Below are 18,227 nucleotides of genomic sequence, written 5' to 3' on the forward strand. Positions count from 1 at the left end.
CTCTGCACCCCCTATAGCACAGCCACTGATTTCACTAAAATAACATATTATAATCTATCTCGGTGGGTGAGAACCCAACATCATACATTTCATCTATTTAGAGGGACAGCCCTTCTTTTGATACAAATCCCTCTTTGTTCATCAAAAATCCAGTAAGTAGGCTAACACAGGACACCACACACAACCACATCTGTCATTTTTGAACCTTCCCAAGGTGTCCATCTTTGGCCATCTCTCTGGCTATACAATAGCCCTCAGTGATGTCCACATGCCCGTTTTGTCAGAACACTGCAGTCCCCAGTGGCATTTGTCCATAGTGAAGTAATGTGATTGGACAATGTGGGCACATGATGGTATAACACTATGGACGCAGAGTTGTTGAGGTCTAGACCATCTAGTTGTGGAGGTCTAGACCGTCTAGTTTGCACACAAGCTGATTACAGACCATCAGCGAGTAGTGTTATTGGACTGGAGGACAATTGTAATGGCAAGTAAACCACAAATTGTTCTGTTCCTTTCTTACAGGTTTTAGGATGTTTTTGGAAAATGTTAGAAAATTCCTTCCAGATTTTCTACACTGCACTCAAAAAAGCACACATGCATCCATTGGTTTTCATATTCAACATGGCCACAGCTCGTGTATACATTTGTCAACAATAGTAAATAACCAAAGCCATCTGGGCCTCACTTACGATAACTTATCCCATGGGAATGCACCTAGATTCTGATGTAAATTGCTCCAAAATGTGGTCGCAAGTAGGTTAAAGGGGTTGTCTCACAAGAATATTATACAGTTTTCAAATCAGCACCTGGATCTGAATAAAATATTCAATAAAATTCAATAAAATGTATCTGTATAGTGCCACCTGCTGTTTGTTTCTTATTTCTGTGACCTGCTTACTGAGAAGGCCGCACATGCTCAGTTCCATCTTTTATCTGCCTCCTGAGTTGTGATAGGGAGATCATGTACACGCCCCCTGAGCTGCAGCAGAAAAGACACTCCCCTTGAGCTGTCAGTGTGATAGAAATCTAGCAGAGCAATGAATGGGGAGATCTCTAGATCCATGTGAGGTACAGGGCTGGTTCTAGATTTGTTAGAAAGATATTGCCATGTACTATATGATGTCTGATTTTCATTTTTTACTTTAGTCATGGAAAAAAAAAACTTTAAGACAAATTATCTGCACCTGGCCTGACAAGAAGCTTAGCTTACCAGAAAGGATGTGAAATATGCTGATGTTTCTCCTCTGAAAGCAATGACATTATAATGTCCATACGACCTCTTCATTCTTGCATTAGGTGACAGTCACAACTCGTTGACCACTATCAATTGTATCTCATGACGTGAGAAAATGGTTAAAGGTGAACATGTCCTGTAAGCTTCATTCCATCTTCCTTCCAGTAATCTGGACAGAGCATCTATTTAAGATGGGCTTTTTACAAAAGCTATTAAATGGGATCGAACGTAGTAAAATTCATTTGTTGCCCCGATCTTTTAGGTGGGGATAAAAATGCTTGACTTGGACTCTGGGCAGCACATCAAACTGTGTAAGGGGAGCTGCTGCCAACAATTATGTAAGTGAACAACCACACAAAGGATCATAAGCAGTGACCAGTTGGCTGTTCATGCAGCTATTCGTTTGGACAATGATCTGCCTGTGTAATAGTTCCTTAAAGGGCTTCTGTCACCCCCCAAAACTCATTTTTCATTTTTGGGCATATTAAAATCCTTATTGTACGACTATTCCCTATATAGGGCTCTTACCTTGTTCTGTGGCTTCGTTTCATAAAAAAATCGAGCTTTTAAAATATGCAAATGACTTCGCTACCAGCAAGTAGGGCGTCTACTTGCTGGTAGCCGTCGCATCCTCCTTTTAAAAAAACGCCCCCTCCTCCAGTTGATTGACAGGGCCAGCGAGCGCTCTGCTCCTCCGGCTGGCCCTGTCAGCATTTTAAATCCCGCGCCTGCGCCTTACGTGTCTTCATTCGGCGCAGGCGCTCTGAGAGAAGGACGCTCGCTTCCTCAGCACTCCTTCAGTGCGCCTGCGCCGATGACATCACCTCTAAACCCGAAAGAGAAGACTTCATCGGCGCAGGCGCACTGAGGAAGTGCTGAGGAAGCGAGCGTCCTTCTCTCAGAGCGCCTGCTCCGAATGAAGACACATAAGGCGCAGGCGCGGGATTTGAAATGCTGACAGGGCCAGCCGGAGGAGGAGAGCGCTCGCTGGCCCTGTCAATCAACTGGAGGAGGGGGCGTTTTTTTTAAAAGGAGGATGCGGCGGCTACCAGCAAGTAACCGCCCCACTTGCTGGTAGCAAAGTCATTTGCATATTTTAAAAGCTCGATTTTTTATGAAACGAAGCCACAGAACAAGGTAAGAGCCCTATATAGGGAATAGTCGTCCAATAAGGATTTTAATATGCCCAAAAATGAGTTTTAGGGGTGACAGAAGCCCTTTAACCGCCTCCGGACCGCCTAACGCAGGATTGCGTTCCGGAGGCGGTCGATTCATTCCTCCTAGACGGATATACGCGTCATCTCGCGAGACGCGAGATTTCCTGTGAACGCGCGCACACAGGATCGCGCGTTCACAGGAACTGCAGGTAAACGAGCTGATCTACAGCCTGCCAGCGGCGAGTAGATCCGATTTTTTTAACCCCTGAAAGGTATATTAGACGCTGTTTTGATAACAGCATCTAATATACCTGCTACCTGGTCCTCTGGTGGTCCCTTTTGCTTGGATCGACCACCAGAGGACACAGGCAGCTCTGTAAAGTAGCACCAAACACCACTACACTACACCCCCCCTGTCACTTATTAACCCCTTATTAACCCCTGATCACCCCATATTAGACTCCCTGATCACCCCCCTGTCATTGATCACCCCCCTGTAAGGCTCCATTCAGACGTCCGTATGTGTTTTGCGGATCCGCAGATCTACGGATCGGATCCGCAAAACACATACGGACGTCTGAATGGAGCCTTACAGGGGGGTGATCAATGACAGGGGGGTGATCACCCCATATAGACTCCCTGATCCCCCCCCCGGTCATTGATCACCCCCCTGTAAGGCTCCATTCAGAGCCCGTATGTGTTTTGCGGATCCGCGGATCCGCAAAACACGGAAACCGCGGATCCGCAAAACACGGACACCGGCAATGTGCTTTCCGCATTTTGCGGATCCGCACATTACCAGAACTATATAGAAAATGCCTTTTCTTGTCCGCAATTGCGGACAAGAATAGGACATGTTCTATAGGCTCTACAAAAAACGCAGCGTTCGCCCGATAAGGCCTGATCTTGTGCGCACACTTGCGTTCAGTCCGCCCCACCGCAGTGACAGAAATTTTTTTTTTCTGATCACTGCAAAAACACTGTAAAATCGCTGCGGCGCTATAAAAAGATCACTTTTGAGGGGCATGGCGAGTTCATAGAAGATTTTTATTTTAGTTAAGTTAGCGGAAATTGATTTTTTTTTTATTGTTTTTTTGTTTTTACTTACAAAGTCTCATATTCCGCTAACTTGTGACAAAAAAAATAATCTCACATGAACTCACCATACCCCTCAAGGAATCCAAATGTGTAAATTTTTTTAGACATTTATATTCCAGACTTCTTCTCACGCTTTAGGGCCCCTAAAATGCCAGGGCAGTATAAATACCCCACATGTGACCCCATTTTGGAAAGAAGACACCCCAAGGTATTTCGTGAGAGGCATGGCGAGTTCATGTAACATTTTATTTTTTGTTACAAGTTAGTGGAATATGAGACTTTGTAAGAGAAAAAATAAATAAAAAAATAAAAATAAAAAATATATAATTTTCCGCTAACTTGTGCCAAAAAAAAATATTCTAGGAACTCGCCATGCCCCTCACGGAATAACTTGGGGTGTCTTCTTTCCAAAATGGGGTCACTTGTGGGGTATTTATACTGCCCTGGCACTTTAGGGGACCTAAAGCGTGAGAAGTAGTTTGGAATCCAAATGCATAAAAAATGCCCTGTGAAATCGTAAAGATTCTCATTGGAATTTGGGCCCCTTTGTGCACCTAGGCTGCAAAAAAGTGTCACACATGTGGTATCGCCGTACTCAGGAGAAGTAGGGCAATGTGTTTTGGGGTGTATTTTTACATATACCCATGCTGGGTGAGAGAAATATCTCTGTAAATGACAACTTTTAAAAAAAAATGTATACAAAGTTGTCAATTTACAGAGATATTCCTCTCACCCAGCATGGGTATATGTAAAAATACACACCAAAACACATTGCCCTACTTCTCCTGAGTACGGCGATACCACATGTGTGACACTTTTTTGCAGCCTAGGTGCGTAAAGGGGTGAAATTGCCACTCCCTGTCATTGCACCCACTACTTACAAAGAAATGTGCAAAGTAATTTGTCACAAAGCAAATTTTTTTTATAAAATTCGGCGAAGCAGCCGAATCAAATTTTCCAATACTTCGCTCATCTCTAGTGATGATCTAGCCAACTATCTGCAGGTCTCATACAGCCCTTAGAACTGGCATATTGTAGTTGTGGGACAGTTGGCGCTATATAGGCAAAAGAACTAATAATAACATGCTTTTCTTCCCACCATCCAAATCTCATTATCACCTTCTGCCCTTCAAGAAAGAGTGAGAAAATGTCAGAGATTTTGAACTTAAGAGGAAAAAGTGCAGACAACATGGGCCATTTGGTTCTTATCTTCTGTCAACTTCCCAGTTTCTCTCTAATTGCATTTGTGAACAGCGCAATGTCTGAGGTGCATGCACTTTCTGGAAGCTCAGTAACAAAGAATAAAGCGAGACATGGGAGGAACCTGGACAGGCCTCACCGAGCACCTCTAATAGTGAGGTCCCAGGGGCTCTACAGGCAGCAGGAAATCTGTGTGGCCCTGAGGTGAATGAGACACAATGCACGCAACCTAGCGCTCGTGCGGCTCCATGTAGACTGGCCAAGGGAGTCGCTGCTGGCAGCACATGTGTGCAATAAAAACTGAAAAAGTGGATTGATTCATGTAAATTCCAGATGTGAGTTTAACGGTCCCACCTCAGGGTCTTTGGAGCTCAAAGTGTGCGACAGCCAGCGTGGCTTAAGGTAGAATCCTTTCAGACAGAGAATGCTGAATGTTCTACACAACCAGTAAATGCTTTAAGGTCCCCAGTAATCCTGGAATAGGAAATACAAGTTTAACGTAATTTGGTGTTCTGGTCCATATATGTAGATTTTATTGTCATTTTACCAATTCTCAATACTGAGAATACTGAGCAGGTTAACTGTGGCTCAGTGGTTAGCACAGGTGCCTTGCAGCGCTTGGGTTCTAGGTTTGAATTTGACCAAGGACAGCATCTGTATGTTCTCTCTGTGTTTGCATGGGTTTCCTCTCACACTCCAAAGACATACTGGTAGAGAACTTAGATTCTGAGATCCCTTGGGAAGGTTATATGGTGTCAAGGTTCATTATTTAACATAGGGACCCCCACCACTCTTGGACACAATGTAACACCTCTAGGTGCAATGCCTTTGGTCATGAAGCTGCCGCTGGCCACCTCATTACTCAAATTCAGTAAAAATAGCAAGGGTCACAACACCCTTTAGTCCAGGGGTGGATTGGCCATGGACCTTACAGGGAACTTTCCGGGTGGGCCGATGCCCAGGGGGCGGCCTGAGCCCTCCTCACAGCCATCCAGTGGAAGTTTTTGGGGACGTATTTTGTGCTGCTGGCATCATTTTGTGATGGACTGTGGTATTTGGCTCTGTTGGGGTGGTATAATGTGCCACAATATGGTATTGCTGGCCCTGCCTTCCATTAATTTGTACCCGACTAGAAAATGGGGCCACTTTTATCATTTTTTCCAGGGCCACTTTAAGTTCCCAGTCCGCCCCTGGTTTAGTCCTTTACAGAGTTGAAAAATGGAAGAGAGAAAAAGTCTGGGCTCCATGCTGGTATGGGTGTAGTGGTGAAAGGCAATGGCACTATGAAAAGGACACTGATTTTTACCAGTCCCACCAACAATCCGTATTAAATTACAAACACATAATCAATGTTTAAAAAAAGAGATCCGCCATCAAAAATGACAAAGTTTTAGATCAATGTGCCCCTGCCCACACAATCATTATATATTTCTGTATAATAGTATGCTATGAAGAATGTCTTCCCCACAGGTGATGTCCATCTTGTACTTTGTCATAATGCTTTGAGAAAGCACCACCTATTCAAAAACGACCATCTTAAATGGATGTCCTGATAACTTAAGAGACTGTGTGATATAAGAGACACATGGCTATTTTCTTCTATGAAGAGCGCCACTCTTGTCCATAGGCTGTGTCTGGTACTGAAGCTCAGCCCCTTCTAATTGAAATTAAGGTGATCGGCAACACACACATCCCACGGACAAAAGCTGTAAAAAAAGATGCTACAAGTATATATAATTGACTTTATTATGCAGGAAGGGGGGGCATACATTTATGAGAGGGCCCCTACACATGCTTAACCAGTCAACTGCTCTGAAGGGTGGCAAAGTTATGCTGGTCTGAAGTCGAAATGCATCGTATTTTCACATACAAAATGGAAATGGCCATAGAGTTTACCAGAATGAATGCGCTGACCACATCAAATATGTTACTTTTCTGCCCTGAATACAAGCTGTGGTTTGCTGTGAACTGCCTACATATTATCTATGGATGAAGTGTTGGTTGATGCTGCTGGATCATGAAGACTTATCTTCACTTTGTATACAAGTGGTGACTAAGCAGACATACAGGATATGGAGAGGTCATGGGGAAAACCCTTACATTAATGGGAAGTACACAACACAGGCCTGAGACATGGTGGCGGGCAGATGTGTTCAGGATCTCGCTGTCTGATGGAAACCACATGCTGCACATGTGATCCTGCTTACAACGGATCCATGTTCTCTGTAGGAGTTGTCACAAAACTTTTAAATGCTTTAAAAGCCTTATATTCTCACCCAACTGCTAAACTAGAGTTAACGACTAAATAGTAACCTCTAACCAGCTATTTTTGCTTTGGCAAAGGAACCAGTGGTTAGGAGGACTGTGCTGTGTAATGCTGGATTTACATGATGAGACCAGCTGCCGATGGTCAGGAAGGAAGCGTTCCTTCCCGACAACTGACTGCTCGTTCAGTGCACGTAAAGCGCTGCCAATCACCTCCATAGTATGAAGATGAGCGATGGCTACCGCTATCGATCGTCCTCATGCAGCTGCATTGGTTCTGGGCATCAGGCGGCTGTTCACACTGTACGATCTGCTGGCCAGAAACGATAATTTAGCTGCACACATGAATGATTGTTTTACCCAATGAATGAGCGCTGTTCATCGAGTGATCTGCGGTACGTTTAGACGGGCAGATCGGAAACAAGCGCTCACAGGAACTTTGAGGACAGTAGGGTCTTCAGTAATTAATACTTTTGGAAATCGATTGATTAAACCAGGATGAAAGAATGAGAATTTTAATTAGTAGATAGAGAAGGGAATTATGAGGCCAAAATGTTTGAAATTGGGAAATTTTGAAAGCTATTTGTCAAAGTGGGATGTTTCGGTTTGAGAACTTTTTAGGCTACCACAGATTTTTGGCTTTGTGAAACAAGTTTATAATAAGAGGGAGGCTAAAGAATCATGGCTTGAGAAATGATATATGCAGGTATGATGGCGAAGCTGACATTAATGATTCACAGGATGATAACTTAGAAAATATGCTGAAGTGGGGGCAGGATTTAGAGATTAATTGGACAAGGGAGAAATGCAATGATGTAAGTGAGAAGCTGAGTAGAAGTAGTAAACAAATGTCAAAACTGTATCATAAAGCTTATTAAACTCCACGTAAAATAGCAAGGATATATAACACTGAGGAGGACAAATGTTTTAGGGGAGGTGGTTAGAAAGGAACATTAAAGTATATGTGGTGGGACTGTGAGATGAGGGATTTGAGGGGAAGTAAGTAAAAGGATGGATAAGGTAGTGGGAAGAGATGTTACAATGTCCCCTTAGAGTTGTCTTTTGGGGATGCACTTAGATCAAGTCTTCAAGAAGACGAATGCTCTGATTCAGCATGTTTATAAAGCTAGTAAAGTGTATCGTGCAAATAACTGGAAGAGCACTGCGGTCGAGCTAGAAAGTCTTCATTAAATGTGGAGAAACATTAGATGCAATTAGGTTTGACAAAATGTAAAAAAATGAGGCTATGGCAAGTGCTTCTAGAAAGTGGAAGATGATCTTGATGGGATGGTTTCTTTCGTTTTATTTACAGTATGTACTTATATATATCGCTGCTATATTCCACAGCACTTTACAGACATTAGCATCAAGCTGTCCTCCAATGGTGCTCACAACCTAAGCAGTATGTCTTTGGAATGTGGGAGGAAACCCATGCAACGACGGGAAAAACATACAAACTCAATGCAGATGTTGTCCTTGGTCGGATTCGAACCTAGGACTCCAGCAGTGGAACCACTGAGCCACCATGCTGCCTTAAAATATACTTGTTTTCATTTGAATATGAGAATTGGAGATTTGTGATATAATTATTTGGTTTAAAAATCAATAAAATATATGAAACAAAAAAAAGATTTTTTGGACATTTTATTTTTAACGTCATTAAAGGAGTTTTCTGATACTTAGATATTGATGGCCTATTCTCATGACAGTCATCAAGATCAGATCGATGCGGTCCTGCACTCGGTACACCCACTAATCAGATGTTTTGCGCAGCCGCCAGTGTTGCTCACAATACAGTGGTAAATCCTATATCAACCAGACCTATAATCGGGCACACCCAGAAATTTCATCTAAACCTACAAGAAGCATTGGTGCTATAGCCAATACCAAGAATTCATCCGCCAGAGATGTAAAAATATATTTCCTTTATTAAATTCAAATAAAATACAAGCAAATTTGGTTTATTTGTTTTAACCCTTTCTTCTCCTACGATCATGTGGATTCCTCTAATTTCCATTTGCTTGTATTTTAATTGAATTTAATAAAGGAAATATATGTTTACTTTTTTGGTGGATGAATTTTGATATGGGCTATAGCACCAATGCTTATTGTAGGTTTAGATAACTATACAGTGGGCGGAGCTGAAAGCACAAGGTTCGGTCAAATGAATAGGAGGTGAGCTGCAGTACACCAGTGTCAGAAACTACACAGGGAATGGGACCTTCCATCCACTCTACAGGTTCTGGCGCTGGAGGCTGCCCAAAACAGCTGACTGGTAGGGGTGCCATGTGTCAGACCTCCTCTGATCTAATATTGATAACCTATCCTGAGGATAGGCCATCAATATCTAAGTACCAGAAACTCCCTCTAATTATTTTTAATGGAATTTCTACAAATAAACATCCATAACACATTAATAAGATACACCATACACCTCTGATCGGTGGAGGTCTCATTGCTGGTACTCCCTACAATTGAAGGAATGGCGGTCTTGCGGATCCTATGACATCCCTTAATCCGTACAAATGTGTGTTGTTATCTCTTACATCAGTCTAGGGAAGACATGGATGTTCTTGTCACTCACCATAGACAATGGTCCTCTACTCTTTTGCCCTTGGCTTATAAGAGTAATGGAGAACATGGGACCTACCCCTTTTCCCAATCTTGGCATAAGCCATTAAAGTGGTTCTCCACTTTTGATTAATAAGGCAGTAAGGGATAAAAGAGATTGTGGCTTGTATTGCCAAAAGCTTTCCTATTTTCTGCCCTCAATTTAGCCTTTAGTTGAAGAGCTGAATAATCTGACTACATGCTAGGGACAACAACCTTCTTGTTATCATCATCTTAGCTTGCTTTGATTTCCTCTTTATTTCTCTTTCTGTGTCATGCTCCTACTCCCTAGGCCCTTTACTAGACATAACAAGTGGTTTGCCCTGAGGCGTATCTTTAAGAGGAACATATGCCCTAGTGCCTCAAAACACTGCTTAATTGAATAGCTTTTCGGATGCTGATCTCTGGGTGAAAGAGCTTTGAGTCCAGACAGAACACAATGTACCATCTTTTCCTGCAGGGAAGACCCCCAGGGTGGGACACCTTCCTCTCAACATTCATCTGTAATTCCCACCAACACTTCCTATTCTATTCTTGTATTTGTGAACAGAAAGAGTTCATGATGCTCATTTCTATGTTAAAAGCCCTATGACCTAGTCAATTTCTTTTTAGCTCAGGCTCTTCCAAGTAGTGCGTGACTCTCTATCATATTCTGTTTTTATGGTCCCGTGTTCCCTGACATACTTTATGAATGCCTCCAATGCCACGCCAACTCAAAGATTAGCTACTTATATCCCATTTAAAAAGGGTAACATGAATTGAACTGTGTGGTCAGGTTGAGTTCTCAACTCACATCTCGAGTTCCAGTAATGCAGCCATGAAACCTACATATCTCCTTTTTTATTGTATGGCTGAATTGGCAAGCGTAACGCATAATAACATTACAACCATTTTAACAGCATGAAAGCATCACATTACATGAGGACAAGATGCTGAGCATTAGAGCAACTCAAAACTTTCCTTAAAAAAAAAGACCAACAAAGAAAATAAGAAGAAAAGCAAACAAAATTTCTACTGGTCTGAATGTGCTTAAAGAGCATTTGTCACCAGAAGTATTAGATCAGGCGCAGTGCCTGGTAGGGTTGCTCCAGCTGAGTAAAATGCCAACTCTCACTCCGACTTATTGCAGCATTATTGATAAATTTAAAGGGGTTGTCCAACCATCCTTAGGATAAGCCATGATCGGCTGGGATCCGACAACCCCACAGCTGCTCTGTGTAGCTCTGTTGCCGGAAGTCGGCACGGGAGCTACACAGCACTGTCAATATTGCAGTGTACAATGCTTGTCACTCCCATTCACTTCAATGGGAGAAGTGCTGCAGCTACACAGAACAGCTGATCAGCGGTGGTGCGGCATGGCCATGACCGGACAACCCCTTTAACCCTTTAAAATGATGTAGATGTCTAAGGTGCACTACATGCAGTGCTTTTCCATTTGCTGCCCCTTAGCTCCACCGCTCGGCAGAGCTAGACCGCCCTGAGGTGTCTTGCATGTCCCTGTAATCATGCACCTGCGCACCCTCGGCGCATATGCAGTAGAGTGTCCTGGCCCCGCTGCACAGAAGACTACTGCAAATGTGCCATGGGTATACTGTATGGCGCAGGTGGGACTACAGGGCGAGGGGAGCAACTCTTTTGAAGGCTGGTCTTGTCAATCATGTGAAGATCACAGAGATGTACCAAGTGGCAAGGGCTCACTCTAAATTAGGCCCCATTTGCATAACTTTAAAGAACTCCATTTCTCAACAATTCCGCAATAATTATGCGTTCGTTGCATTCTCTAATTGCTCATTTGCGCAGACTTGTACTCGTGTAGTATAGTCTAATGACAGATCTGCTTTCATAATGAACCTTTTGATATTGTAGAGTCAATATCTTTGAAAGTCAATGTTGGCCACCAGTTGTTCACTGTACAGACTCTATTTAAAGGAGTTAGACAATTTAGACAGAAATTTAAAAAAATGCTATAAACAGTCAGGGATTCTGTAACCTTTATGTGCACATGTGTTGGACACATTCACTTTCTGTTTAGCACCTGTGCCAAAGTATTGGAAGCCAGGAACTGCCAGGAATGTTGATTCTGATGATTATTGCCATTTCAGAGATATCTTACCACTTAGGGCTTGAGTGTGGTGCGGGTGTATCCTTGACCCTCCATGCACCGCAGCTCCTCCGTTTTCCCCATTCTCTTGATTGACAGGCATGTTCATTGTGCCTTTGCCTGGCCCTGTAATCCCGTGCATGTACTGTAGAGTCTGTTATCTGCGCATGCACTGTATACTTAAGTTTCCCCAATGTTGGGATATAAAGAACAAAAACAGTGTAACATGTATTTTGCTAAATATAATTTCTCACATTTTGACCCTTCAAATCCCCTGATGTTCTCACACAGACAATCCATCCTCTGAAGCCTGTTGACTGAGCTAATGCAATGACATGCCAAACTCATCACGTTGCGGTGGCAGTCAAACTCTAGGTGAAGGTGACATCAGTATGGAGAAGTGATGCCGCTACTGATTGGTTGGCACATACACTTATCAAGTAAAGCACATAAGTGGCACCATGCAACTGTGCATATTGTGGTTTTTGAAAATGTTAAAGCCCCTTTAACTGCAGTCAAATCGAAAGTCTCAGGCTTTGAATGAAGTCTGGCTATTTCTGTTCTCTGCAAAGAATGTGACCTTTGACAAACATGTGTGACTTGTGTACACATCTGCTGCTTTCCCATGTGCTGTTCATTGCTTGACGTTGACTTCTGATTTCCTTAGTACTCTTTGTAGAGAGCATTTTGAAGACCATTACAACCCAAAACCAGGAGCAGAATATTATAATACAACTCTGATTAATAGTACCATATTGTATGGAATCATTTGACTTTGAGGAACCTCATAGAAGTTACCTCTCCTTACAAGTACACCTTTATACTTTTCTATGACCAGCCAGAAATCCAGAACATTTCATAATCTGTACCAGGGTCAGATTAAGACCAGAGTAAAAGGAGTTCAGTGGACATGAATGTCTCTGGGTAAACATACATAGAACTCATAAAAGATGGAAGATGCAGTTTGACTTCAGAATGTATATAGGGCAGGCTGGATAAATAAGATGATGTCACCATCTCCAGACCAGAATTATGCACATGGGATCTTAACAATTAACAATCGTCCCCCCTCCTCTGTGTCTGTATTTCCATCCAAGTGACAGTTTTATTACTTGTTGAACTTAGATGCTGGTTTTGTGGTTTTCTTGTAAACTCAGCTGCACCAATACCCATAAAAAGTGATGTTCCATGTAGTTGAAAACATGTCAGTTCTTCTTCCAACCAAAACAACGTATAAGTTAACAATGCTGCAAAATGCAGACGTCTAGTATGGTGGAAGTGGTATTTTCCAGCAGAAAGCTGGAGACATTTCCTCTTGCCAAAAGCTCATCACAATGGGGGTGAGGCCATTGTTGTTCTTGAGGACCACAGCTGTAACTGGGATCCCTGTGGATCAATTGACCAGTCTGCTTTGTACGTACAGGACGTGTCAATAGACAGACCTATTCATTTAATTCCCATATATGACCAATTCGTTCTGCAGAAAGACCATGTAAACCAAGATGGACTACTCAGTAGATTGATAGACTGATTATTCTTTTATATAGTTCTAACATATACTACAGTGCTGCACAGAGAATGTCATGACTCAAATTTCCCTCATCTCACACACACTAGGGCCGCCAATCTCTTGGTGTCATTATAGTTTTGAATGTGTGAGGAAAGCAGAACACCCAGAGAAAACCCCACAAATCTGCAAACTCCATGCATATGCTGCCTTTGGCCAGATTTGAACCTGCGAACCGCCATAGCGCAGCAACAGTGCTAACCACTGAACCGCCATATTTAGAGACCAAAGAAAAGAAGATATTTCATTTGGACACCCCCTTTTCTATATGACAAAACAGGACATGTTAAGTTGTGGGTCCCCTGTAATTTACTGCTTTACCATAGGTTACCATTGAAATCAATAGATGGTTGGGTTCCCTATGTTACCAGCTGTGTGATATCAGTGGGCACCCCCAGCAAGCTAACCCTCACCGTCCACAATCAGCTAATCTATGATGAACCTACAATCCAAGACAGGTTCAGACGACTGACTTTTGGTGTGAGTTTCAGCACAGATTCAGTGTGGAAAACTGCGCCGAATCCGATCTGAAACCGCCTCCTATTTTGTGGCTGAAGATTTTTCATGTGCAGTTTTCCAGACCATACCAAAAATACTTGGTGCAGTAGTTACCACCCAAACACCTCAGGAAGCCGCATCCGAAGCCTGTTTGCTCTTTCACTCCATTCAATGGAGCTAAACCGAGAGCGGGACCGCACTATTCTAAGTAAAAACCCACTGCAGAAACCACAATGGTTCCTGCCATGGGATATGTGGCGGGTTTTGACACTGTCAAAACCATTGTGTGAACATACCCTTACCTATACTACATAAATGATCTGCAGCTCTAAGTATGAGCTGATACTTTACCGCCTCCATTCTCTTACCTACTGAGCCAATCTCTTTAGTATAAACTAGACCTTCCTAGAATTGAATGAGTGTTATATCCTATACCTGTTACTTTATGTTTCCTTACATTACATATCCAGACACAGCTCTTCTGAGGAAATATCACGCTTTACTGCCCAATGCCCAATGCCAGCATAAAGGGAGATGGTCCTAGGTAGTGTTCATTGAGTAAGGGAGCTGTACATGGCAATAGTTAATTGTTTTAACTATTGCCATGTTCCAATTTCCAAAAGCCAAAGCAGCAAACAGAATGCCATCTCAATACCAGCCTAAAAATGCAGAGAACTGTGCCCTGCCTGAGTCACTCAACCGATGTAGTCAATAAAGTCCCACCATTCCTCCCAATACTATTGACCCGTCACCAAGAAAACAGATTCAAAACATTGGAGACTGAGCCATTACATGAAGTAATTCACTTCAAGCTTCACCAACGCCAGAATTGTGGGTTGTAAATGTCTGTGGAGCAGCAGCCAGTAACATTGTGGACTTCAGACTCTTGGCTGCCATCACTTTGCATGTTTATCCCTGCCAAATGTCAGTCCATTTAATGACAGTGGAAAGGAAGTCCGTTCTTTACCTGCTACTAAAATCTTACGCTAATACTAGTAAACGGCAGAGAGAGCAGCACAAAACTGTGGTTTTACTGGAACCTGCAGCTTGTGTCAGTATTAACTGCTGACAGAATCACTGGTGAGTGCGCTATATCCAGTCCTAATGGCTCTTATGGAGGCCACAGACGTGCCATAGATGTTTGAAGATATGCCTATGGTAACAACATGATTATATCTGACCAATCTGACAGACCTCCTAAAATTTATTGTGAAGTTCCATCATTGCAATGCAAATGATAAAACGGAGTAACTACTGAAACATTTGGAGCCTGAAAGACTGAAATGAAGCTCCCTGCTGGTGTTTGCTAAGGGTGTGTTCACATATGTCGATCAAACCGGTGTAGTTCTCCGCCGTTGTGGTTGGCTGGTTATGGAGCCTATAGACTAACGTAAGGGATGCTGGGGGATGAGGCTGCCAGACACATGTGAATGCACCCTAATATTATTACACCCCTGGACTTGTTTACCCCCCCCCCCCCCATCTTATGTCCATGATACTAAAACTAACTCCTCATTCCAATGTTTGTCACTATTGTAGGTTCTGCACAGGTCCTCCTGACCCATCAATAGATTCAGCCATATTGTTCTGTTCTGGATCCCCTCTCTTTAAGGGCCCAAATACCGTGGGCTGCCTGTATGGTCAGTACGCTATTTCTTAGGCCAAATAGATATGTAGGTGGGGGTATAGACAAATTCTGATATCATCATCACCATCTTTAATTAAAAGGAGCCATTTGGGTAATGGCTATGAGTATTCTGAAATTGCTAATAGAGAGATTACCTAATACGTTAAAGTAAATGAAATGAATAATAATTATGAATATAGTTACCTAATATAAACGGGGAAGCGATATCACATCATAATGGAAGAAACCGGCGACTAAGAAAAACTAAAGTAGAAATCACTGCGTCATATAATTACGGTACAAGTTTGCGATATTTCAGTGTAGAATGTAAGCTCTGTGGCTTAAAGCACTGGGTTCTCTGTACACTGCTACTGACGCGGTTCTATGCACTTGGGAATAAACTAGCTGCGTCTCATACCCATACAGGACATGGCTCGCCTGCCATAGAAAACAATGGGGAAACTTTTTACAGGAGCCTTCTCACTTGCTAAGGAAGTGGTTAAGAATGGATGCCTCTTACCTCTGTACGGATGTAGAAACAAGGGGGCCTCACAAAGCTCTAGTAGATGGCTGGGCGCCTGAGATGTTATTCTTCCTCCTCTGTGTTTCTCCGCAGCACCATGAACTGTACAGTAATCCCCTTTCAGTTGTAAAGCTCTCGTGTCTGCAGTTCCTAGTGTCTGGCTGCAGGGGTAGTGGCACTGCTCAGAGAGGGCTGGGACTAGTCTTGTGATTGGGAGTTTTTAGGTGAGGGTCTTACAGGAGAAATGGGAGGGGTATGCACTCCTATGGGAGCAGCGCAAGGGGTGCTGGCTAATTCAGACAATATGTGTGTGACAGGCTATTTTTAATACTGCCGAGAAGTTTTCCTAAACTTTTTCCACTTCACAAACTGAAGGAATTTCTGCTCAGCAATAACAACCTTTTCTCCATACTTGGATCGCACTCAATCTGAACACAGAAGAAATCTCCCCAGAGCTTTTACCTTTTAAACATTTTGAAGTTTTTTGTTTTTTTGTTGTTGGTGTTTTGGATGCCATTCAGACCAGAGTGATGCAAACTTTTTCCTGTAATACATAAGATCATTTAGGGGAAATGTTAAACTCCGCATTTGCATTGCTTGTTCACATCTGGTTTAACTTTTGAGCACTTAGCAATCTTTTATATTCACGTTAATAAGAGCAAGTGGAGAGGCTGTTACACTGAAGATGTAATGTCTGGGCACAAAAGACTAACCCAGATGCCTCCGGGTAGGGATACATGACTATCACAGTGATACACTGGTCCAAGAACTCTAGAATGATCACTTATCTCTTCATCATGCTTTATACTGCAGCACAAATTCTGCTGAGTAAGCATATGTGTATATGGGGACTTGGGAGGAATAGCTGTAGGCCAAAGCCAAGTGAGCACTCAGTTGTCTAATGGTGGGTTTACGCGGCCCAGTTGTCAGGCAGATTATCAGGGGTGGACATTCCTACGAACACTCCTTCCTGACAATTTATGTAAAGGTGCAGCCAATCACCCGATGAATGACCGAAACGCACGTTCATTGGGCGAAACAGTCGTTTGAGCAGGCAAGTAACTTATTGTTTTTGGGAAGCAGGTGGTACAGTGTGAACAGCACTCTGCGGCCCAGAAACAATGCAGCTGTATGAGGACAGGTGATAGCAGCAGCGATCACTCGTTCCTATACTGTGGAGGTGATCGCTGCATGGAAATGTAGCTCTTCATCCCCACTGAACGAGCAGCCAGTTGTCAGGAAGGAAAGCTTCCTTCCCAATAATTGGCTGCTCCTCGGCCCTTGTAAACCTACCATAAGGTGTAAGAACACTTATCAGATCCAGGGCCCTTTTATGCTGGCTGAGGATTAGGTCAATTATTAGGAACAAACTTCCGAACAAATGTTTGTTCCTGATAACTGGCCCAAGTGAAGTTCCCACTAATTAGCTAACAAATGAGCAAGCAAATGCTGGTTTTCTGGGTGACCTCATATTTCATATGGCACCAAAAATCGTCATTTGTTGGCAGCACATCGCCCTGTGTAAATAAGGGCTGTGCTGCTAACAGAGTGAATTTCACTTTCATTTTGCATTGGGCCCTGTGAAAGGCACCTTAAATGAGCACCAATCCACCTCCATATCATCAATCATGCCGGGTCTTTGCAGAAAGTGTACATAAGGGGACCAAAAGAGCAGTCAAGACAGCCCGGAACCCACTGATCAAGAACCGAGTGACAGGGGGCAGGTAAGTATAGTTCCCTTCACAGGTCCCACTGGGAAAGGGGGAATTAAAAATAAAATAAAAAATTGTGGACAACCCCTATAACGTGCCTGTAATAAGCTGGGGATGCAATTCTTGACCTGAAACTCAAACATTAATCTGATGGAACTTATATTTGTAGGAAGTCCAGTTTCAAAAATGGTATCATTATTATACTATACTATTAAGGTGCAAAAGTTTTGTGCCACCTAGTGGTGAGTGCTGGTATGAGCTCCATCTGCAAAAATTCTAATGGCTGCACCCAACAAGCACACATTGACGTCATGTGCCATACAGAGACTGTTTTGTCAGACCATGAAGGTCTGGAAAATGTAAAGAATGACTTTAAATTGCTAAATTGCACCCTATTAGAGGAAAGCCTCTAATAGGGTGCAATATTATACTGTGATATATAATAAAAGTGCACTGCGCAGTAAGGCTACTTTCACACTTGCGGCAGTGTGATCCGGCGGGCAGTTCCATCGTCGGAACTGGCCGCCGGATCCGCCGATCTGCCGCTGACTGAAAGCATTTGTGAGACGGATCGGGATGCGGATCCGTCTCACAAATGCATTGCAAGGACGGATCCGTCTCTCCGCTTGTAA

At 43.0% G+C, this 18,227-nt stretch overlaps 1 protein-coding gene and 1 long non-coding RNA gene across 2 annotated transcripts in view; one reads left to right on the top strand and one right to left on the bottom strand.

The window, feature by feature from the left end:
* Window positions 1-16,062, bottom strand: part of LOC121002419 (tetraspanin-4-like) — a 130,257-nt gene extending 114,195 nt beyond the window's left edge. The window contains exon 1 of the mRNA XM_040433885.1: window positions 15,881-16,062. The gene's annotated coding sequence lies outside the window, so the exon portion shown is untranslated. The remainder of the gene's footprint in view (window positions 1-15,880) is intronic.
* Window positions 16,063-17,473: 1,411 nt separating this feature from the next.
* LOC121002433 overlaps window positions 17,474-18,227 on the top strand; it is a 36,846-nt gene continuing 36,092 nt past the window's right edge. The window contains exon 1 of the long non-coding RNA XR_005779293.1: window positions 17,474-17,607. This is a non-coding gene — a long non-coding RNA (uncharacterized LOC121002433). The remainder of the gene's footprint in view (window positions 17,608-18,227) is intronic.

Source organism: Bufo bufo, chromosome 1 (genome assembly GCF_905171765.1).
Source record: "Bufo bufo chromosome 1, aBufBuf1.1, whole genome shotgun sequence".
NCBI lineage: Eukaryota > Metazoa > Chordata > Amphibia > Anura > Bufonidae > Bufo > Bufo bufo.